The 8759-nt window shown below is 44.2% G+C and overlaps 1 long non-coding RNA gene across 1 annotated transcript; it reads right to left on the bottom strand.

Annotated features, from left to right (window-relative positions):
* Window positions 1-7082: 7082 nt before the first annotated feature.
* Window positions 7083-7728, bottom strand: LOC132467178 (uncharacterized). The gene is made up of 2 exons (XR_009527958.1): window positions 7384-7728; window positions 7083-7259 (listed from the first exon to the last, which is right to left on the bottom strand). It is a non-coding gene; the product is annotated as an uncharacterized LOC132467178 (long non-coding RNA).
* Window positions 7729-8759: the final 1031 nt, after the last annotated feature.

Raw genomic sequence — 8759 nt, 5'->3', positions numbered from 1 at the left:
GCTTTGTGAACTACAGCTCTTCGCTGCACTCGACGCATATGATATACGTCACCACACCCGCCCTTGGAACTCTGCACAGAGATGGCGATCTCTCTGCCCCACTTCACCGCTTTTTCCAAGGGGAGGATAAAAGCATCGAAAGAGGTGAAAACCATTATAAGTCGGGGCACGTGCAGAGTTTCAGTTATGCCGATGGGAAGATTGTCGGTCTTCTCCACGCCAGTCGCAGTGAGCGTGACGTTACATACGAGCCGTGTAGTCTTTCTCGTTGTGTTTTCTCTACAGCCTTTATCTGAACAATTGCACAAAAAACGGTCGAACTCTTTGCATGAAAAATTATCCTTTAAATCCACAAACAACATATGTGTAATCCAGGGCATATAAAGACCGGGACCAGAAAATAATAATTTTCTCTCCATTGACACCCATTCATATTTTTCGATCTCATAGGTCCCATGAGCCCTACCGGAAGGGGCGTGACTTCGCCACTCTATACCTTTTTGAATGTTAAAGCAAATCATAATTACCACTCGTTTAATATATATGAAACGAAAATCAAATGCCCAATGTATACAAAGACCCATCAGCTGATGTACCCTGGAAACTCACAAGGTGTTAGGAAGCAAAGGAGTCTGAAGTGACCCCACATGGTATCATGGACCTATTATGTGTGGGTGCAATAAATAAGACAGATATGATGGTGCCAGCCTGCCAGCCCCACGTCAGGTTTCAAAAACAAGTAGGCCTAATACTGAAACTGAATCTCAAACTTGATCCTGAAATGTATTTAACATGAAATATTGTACAGGGAGAGGGCTGTGGCCGCAATCGATGGAGGAGTCAGTCAGTTGTGCAGGAAGACAGCAAAAGGAGCATGATGGACAGAATTTATTTTATTTAAACATTCAGAGGAAATCAGGCCTACTGTAGCTGTAGGCCTATGTAAATAAGATTAAAGATGTCTAGGATAGTATAAATGATAACTGTAAATGGCAGGTGTACATTGCTTTTGATGGAGCCATAATGTTATATTAATAAAAATAATAATAAAATGCATTTTATTGATGCGGGCACCTTTCAGGCCACTTAAGCACACCTTACATGTATAATTAATAAAATATTAGAAACACATGGGTGGAGCGTGTTTGTCACTTTTGTAAAAGAGCTGGAGTAACGGAATAAAATGTAGCTGGGCAGGGCGCTGAGAGGTGATGCATGAGGCATGATGGCGGCACGGCAGACAAGTAGAGGAGCATGATGGACTGGGATCTGATGAGGAAACAAAAAAGATTTTCTAACTTAAGATGAAATGTACTCTGAAGTTTCCAGTTTCTGCAAACAGAAGAGAAGGGGTTTAATAAAGGCTTAAGATAGACTATGACAAACAATAACAAACACAAAAATATAAAAGGCCTGTTTAAAGCCCAGTCACCACGTCAAGGTGCAGGCCAAGAGTTGGAACATAGAACAAAGACTCACATCCCAAACTAAGACAGTCACAACATGAAAAAAACATATACAAGATACATGAAACATGTACATAAATACGAGACCATAAGATATTTTTGGGTTTCTCTTGTTTTATCTTAAAAACAAAACACACATAACATTAAGAAAAGAAGGGAAGAAAATAAAAGTGATAATAGATCAAGCTAAACTCAGTTAGTGATGGGCATACATTTAAATGCATAAAAATTACAGAGTTCACTGATCGGATGTGCTGTTCAAAAATAAATGCACTATTCTATGCCTTGTGTTCTGTTATGCAAGCTCCAAGTCTACAATTGAACAATGTCTTTTTGCAGTTTTGAGTGCTTTGTGCCAACTTGTGCTCTGTCATGCAAGCTCCAAGTGTCACACTGCTTAAGAAACAGATTCCTTCCAACTAACTATTTCCGAAAAATGCAATCAATAACTTATGTACAAATAAATGGTTACATTTCAACAGCAACGAAGTTGGAGTGGCCAACACACCAACATTGTTAACTGTCATACATAGCTAAAAAAGCTAATGAAAAATTAAATACCAACGCTACTGAAATGTTAATTAGACTATTAACAATAATATAAAATGATACCGCAATGCGCCTGTTCTTTGTCTTTGGATCTTTTGAATAAATGGATCAATATATGGTGAATCACAGTGATCGCAAGCAGAGGACCGTGAGAGTTATTGAGCAGCAGCTGAACCAGTCTAAAAATCGGTCACGTTAACGGAGCACTGAACTAGGCCCTCTCGGATGCCAGGTCAAAACAAAATTTGTTTCACTACGAATCCTTTCAGCTGCACACCCCTCCTAGAGAAAACGGCTCATAAAACGCTTGAGGTGGCGTTTTGAAAAGAAAAAAAATTAAATTTTTTTAGGACATGGCATGAAGATAATTATGAGCCTTTGATTGATATCCAGACATTTTTTGCAGAGACACATTCCTGTTCCCCACTTGTATTGGAGTGGGGTGATATCTACTTCTGGGCCCCTTGAATCGAGGGACCCGTCGACAGCCCGCTTAAACAGCTGCAATACCAGGCTTGGCCGTTGAGCACTGGTGGATTGCGGAAGTATGCACTGTTCCTGTGGGCTTGAGCTAAGGAGTCTCACCGCGTCTGCCATCTTGTCGTCACGTGACAGCCCTTGGACGTTGGATGTCCATGTCCTACAAGCCGCAGTGAGACATTATAGGAGTTAGGACCATACAAAGCGAAAGAGTGCTAAAGCCCCCTAAACTGGTTCGAGGGGGAAATGGCTAGCCAAAGTCAACTCTCCACGGAGGGAAAGCAGCGCTACGTGACGAAACAAGCATTTTAGCATTGGATCCATATTTACTCCCAAATGGAGTACTAACCCCACAGAAGGGAGTCTCTGACGGCATTCAAAAGCAAAGAGTCGTACAACAGCTGCATCCATAGGAACTTGAAAATTCAAGGGGACGATCAGCTGTTCGAATCCACGTTGAACGGGTGATTGGTCTTGTTAGAAACAAGTACACCATTTTAGAAAGCACAATACACATTTCTCTTTGCAAGACTGCAACTCCAAGAGAGCTCTGTGCAAATTTTGTCCATCGGTTTTCATCTGTGTTTTTAATGCAAGGTTGTTACTTATGAGTTACCATGAGTTAATTTTTGAGTTTTTTACCATGAGTTAATCACAAAAGGGAGAGATCAACCAATGAGTTTGGAAAGTTCTTGTGAAAGTGCTTTCGCCTACAGTTTAGTTAGAATGAGATATAATGACACATTGATAAACAGTGTTTGACACCCGGACATTAGCTCTACCAGAAATGAGTAAAGTCAATATACTTCTCGTGCTAATTTCCATCCCTGCTAGCTAGGCTAACTGACGTCAGTTCAGAGTCAATTTACCCAAGATAAAATGCTCATTGCACAGCCTGGAGGGGGTCATCCCTATGTTCCCCGGGTCTTTTAAAGAGTCCTATGTGCCCATTTTTCCCAAAAAGGTTCCTATGTTACCCTGTAGGCTGTAGCAATACATACCGGGCAGCATAGGACCCTTTTTCTGAAAAAGGGTCCTATGCTCCCCACTGTTGCGGGGGAACATAGAACCCCTTTTCTGGAAAAGGGTCCTATGTTCCCCGCAATCTATCAATCTTTAAAAATATTTAAACTTTGATGCGACATTCACGTGATGACAGCCAATCAGCATTCAACAGCGTGGCCACTGAGTGACATGTGTAACGTAACAGCCAATCAGCGTTCAACCGGCCAACTCAGTTCAGTGCAGTCCGGGGTGAACCGCAGCATGGAGGAGAAAGTGATTGTTGCCGTTTGCGACTCCCGGAGCTTTATATATAATAGTATATAATATAATTGCATACATAATATCACCACCAAAAGCTCTGTGCGCTGCCGGATGGCCGTAGCGTAGGGATCTCTCATAGGGATTGGGCTTCTCTGGGTTTTGTGTGTCTGGTGTGTTCCAACGGTTTATTAGATAGGCCTATCTAATAAATCTCTGTCTAATCGATACTTCGTTCACTGCCCCTCCGTTGCAATTACAATATTATGAATAGACTGCGTCAACCCTTTTTTAGAAAAAGGGTCCTATGTTTCCCAGTCTCATCCAAAGAGGGGAACATAGACACGCTCCCGCCTGGAGTGATCTGTTGGAGTCCAGTGAACCCTTCTAATTGCAGCTATCCACTTCTGTCTCCTTTCTGTGTTCTTGGGAACGTTACAAAATGTGTGTCCATCTAATTTGAATTGCTGTTATAACAGCCCACAGCACAGCATAGACGGCATTGTTTACTTTCAACCCGGTCTCACGAAAAGACGTGACACTGTCACGTTATTTAATCTTTTGAAACGTGATCAGGAACACGTATTTTCAAAATTTTCGTGTTAAAAAGCACAATTTTCAAACTCAGGCCCGCACCCGGACCAGGCCGTGGTGCAAACAATATTATTCAAGAGTTATAATCAAGCCCAACACATCAATATTAGTGACAACCCATTAAATACGATATGATTTCTAGATGTCATGGCAACGTCCGCTCGCGACACTGGACTTGCGAGGCGTCGACGCGGATTTTCATTCACATAGCCAAAAACAAGACAATAGATGGCATTTAATATATCCGTGAATTGTCACAATTTCTCAGAATCAAAGGTGAAAGTAGAAACGGGTGGCCGAAAGATGTCATATTGTTAGTTATCACAGACAATTTTTAACAATAAATGTTCTGTACGGAGGCTGTACAAAAATGTTCTGTACAAACATGAGTTTGAAAATTGTGCTTTTTAACACGAACATTTTGAAAATACGTGTTCCTGATCACGTTTCAATAGATTAAATAACGTGACAGTGTCACGTCTTTTCGTGAGACCGGGTTGTTACTTTAGCGTTAGGCTACTACCGGTCCATGGACGGTCCTAAAGATGGCGCTGCGTCTCATGTGTGACGTCACATGAAACCCATGAATAGAACCTTTTGAGGGTGCCACACGCATACCAAGCTATAGAACCCTTAAAGGTTCTCTAGAACCACTTATTATTTGTGTGAATCATGCTACTTGTTCAATAAAGATCAGGGTGGCTGCTTCTGACAGTTCATACAGTGAAATATGAACCTCTCTGAGCACAGGGAGGACATGGGAAATGTCCTGGAAAACACCTGGAAGATGATATGCTAAAAAGAGTGGGGAAGAGAGGGTCTTTTTATTTTTGCGTCATAATAACGGTCAGATTTGACTAGTTCTATTCCTGGAGAGCCGGGGAAAGGAGAAAAGAGCGCTGGAAAGGAGACGATAGAATGAGAGGAAAAGAGAAGGCTAGAGAAGAAAAAATGAGAGGAGAAGATAAGGCTGGAGAGGAGAAGACAGGGCTGGAAAGGAGACAATAGAATGAGAGGAGAAGAGAAAGCTGGAGAGGAGAAGAACGGGCTGGAGAGGAGAAGATGGAATGAGAGGAGGAAATGAGAGCAGCGCAGAACAGCCCATAGGGCGGCTAAGTTAACAGGCATTCTTGGTCAGTTAGCCATTGCGTCCAGAGAGGTGGGGGACCGGGGGCGGAGGGAATTCTGGAGAATTTCGTGGGAATTAATGCGTATGGGAAGACGGGAGGAAGGAGGAGTGGGCCTTCCCTCCTGTTCCAGTTTTTACAATAATGTCTTTTTCCATCACATTGCTCTAATTTCCAAATGTTGAGGATTCTATCTAACCTATAATAGGTTGGTAGTGGCAAAGGGCTTACTGAACTTTTAAATATAATAGGTTATGATTATATAGTAGTAAAAGTTAAACTAACTTATTGTTCAATTTACGTGGTAATTCTGCAGATAAATAAACGGTTTGGGATATTGATTGAACAATTCAAATGTTCTCTATAGAACCAAACAAAGCAACAAAGAACCACCATGGGTTATTTTAAATGAACTCTTTGAAGTGGTTCGAACCTTTTGAGTGTGCCAAACACATACCAAGCTATAGAACCCTTAAAGGTTCTCCACAACAACTTATTATTTGTGTGTATCATGCTACTTGTTAAATAAAGATCAGGGTGGCTGCTTCTGACAGTTCATACAGTGAAATATGAACCTCTCTGAGCACAGGGAGGACATGGGAAATGTCCTGGAAAACACCTGGAAGATGATATGCTAAAAAGAGTGGGGAAGAGAGGGTCTTTTTATTTTTGCGTCATAATAACGGTCAGATATGACAAGTTATATTCCTGGAGAGCCGGGGAAAGGAGAAAAGAGGGCTGGAAAGGAGACGATAGAATGAGAGAAGAGAAGGCTAGAGAAGAAAAAAATGAGGAGATCGAAGAGAAGGCTGGAGAGCAGCGCAGAGCAGCCAATAGGGCAGGGAGAATGAGATTGCTGCGCTCTTTTGCAGGTCAGAAAATTCAGAATAAGTTATATTAGCACAAAAATATGGGACTTTATGAACACAACTATGTGTGTGGGAGTGGTAGTGCATGTAACATATCTTTGTGAGGCTGTTTCCCCCCCGCCTGACGGTCGGCCCCTCTGACTCCCATACGTGTCACCCTTATCAAATTGAGAAACTCTGTAAGATTTAGAATCCAAATCCTGGCCAAAACACTCATTTCAGGATTCATCTGCACCAAACACAAACAATAAGTGCAGCATTAAAAAAAGGTTGGTGACCAAGGTTATTTCAAGTCTACGACTTCATAGACAAGACTAAAGCTAGGCATGATGCTATATTTTTGTCAACTTTGATAAGAACACAATATACAAAAGGTATACTTATAAACAAGAGATTGCTGCATACTTGTGCTCCTATGTAAAGCGGTTTGAGTACGAGAAAATCGCTTTATAAATTGAATTTATTATTATTATTATAATACTGACACCATACACACTACATAACTAAAGTATATACATTCAAACAACATACACAACACTACATACTAACAATATATACTGTGGGCGCCTGGTCTCTGAGGTACAACAGTGGGATCACCAATCAGAATAGAACAGGCGGAAGCGGGGGTTGCGGTGAAATCAACCTAAGTCATTTATTTGTAAAAAGGTGCAGGGGGAAAAGGGAGGGGGCAAAAGGCAACTCAAATCTTCACCGGGTTGGCGGCGGTCGTCAGGGTGCCCTTTCTGGCTCTTCCTGGGGTGGGGCCAGAGAGAGAGAGAGAAAGATAGTCTGAGGTTAGTGGGGTCTGTGGTCCCTGCCACTGACCTCTTCGCCCTAGTTCGGCTTGGGTTTCCTCTTCAAGTCGTTGGGGTTCCTCTTCAAGTCGTTGGGGTTCCTCTTCAGCTGCCGGCCTGCGGTCGGGTTTCAGCACGACACAATTCACACAAACCGACACAACAGCTCTTTGGTCCACTTGGACGTATCTTCATTGATTAGGTTTGGATTGTTCAAGAGGGTTGGCCACAGGCCTCTTACCACGAGACTGGCCTAACGTGTCTCTGGTCTCCACACCACACGCTCCTCCAGCCAGTCCCTCTTCAGCCTGTTCTGGTGGAGTGAAAAAGGCCCTCTGATTGCAGGGCTAACTCAGCGCACCTGTGCAGGGTAAGCTGCGTAGTACCTCCCATCCAGAACCACACCCCTTGGCTGCCTTTGCCTGCCTTTGTGGCCACCCCGTGGCCATGTGGGGCACTGCTCAGCGGCTGGGCCACCACATACCCCCACCCTCAGCTCTGAACCTCGGTGGGGAGCGACAGACCAACAGCAGTCATCCCTTCTCGACATGGCATCAGCGTTCCCATGAAGCTTCCCTGCCCTGTGTTCCACTGTAAACTTGAACCTTTCCACGAGTCCATCTGTCTGAGGGTGGTAGACAGAGGTTTTAATTTGCCTCACCTTCAGACTTTGGCACAGTCTTTTCATCACCCCAGACATAAAGCAGGATCCCTGGTCTGTAAGGATTTCCTCAGGCAATCCCACTCTACTGAAGAGCAGGAACATTTCCCGGGCGACCGCCCTTCCTGTTGCCGAGCGTAGGGGAATGGCCTCTGGATACCGTGTGGCGTAATCCAGAATGACTAAGATATAGCGGTGGCCGCTGCTAGACTTCGGGAGGGGTCCGACAATGTCCATGCCAATCCTACTAAAGGGGGTTTCAATGATTGGAAGGGGTATTAAGGGGTTTCGATACGCTACCTTAGGGGAGTTGATTTGACACTCTCCAGTGTCGACAGTACTCCTCCACGGCTCTCTTGACCCCCGGCCAGTAGAAGCGGCTGAGGACACGGTCATAGGTCTTTTCTCTCCCTAAATGCGCCCCTAGTAGGTGGAAGTGTGCTAGGTACAACACTTTGGTGACATATTCCCTGGGGACAAGCAACTGTTCACAGATTTCAGAGTCTTTTCTTGTTACTCGGTACAGCAGCTTATTTTTAACCATGAAATGGGGAAAAGACACTTGACTCACCCCATCCTGGTTTTGGCCCTCAATCACTCGGACATCCCTCCAGGCTTGGGTCAGGTTGGGATCCTGCAGCTGGGCTGAGCCGAATCGTCCAGGCCTGAGAGTTTCATCCACCTCGACTTGGGGGAACTCTGAGAATACCTCATCCGACTGTATCTCTTCCAGAGGCTCCTGCTCCTCAGCTGCACGTCCAGGATCTGTTTCTGTACTTTGCCTATGGAGGGGCCTATTCACTTCGTCATCGCTGGATTCCGCAGGGCTGCCATCGGGTGACACGGCGGCACAAGCCTGGTGGGTGGCGGAGGCCTTCGTCCCAACCGGGCGTCTTCGGATTCGCCTATTCCGGTTCCTCAATTTCTCCGGCCAGTAGTGCGAGAAGAGCGGGCTG

Source organism: Gadus macrocephalus, chromosome 11 (genome assembly GCF_031168955.1).
Source record: "Gadus macrocephalus chromosome 11, ASM3116895v1".
In the NCBI taxonomy this organism is placed as follows: Eukaryota; Metazoa; Chordata; class Actinopteri; order Gadiformes; family Gadidae; genus Gadus; species Gadus macrocephalus.
This window is presented reverse-complemented; position numbering and strand designations above follow the sequence as displayed.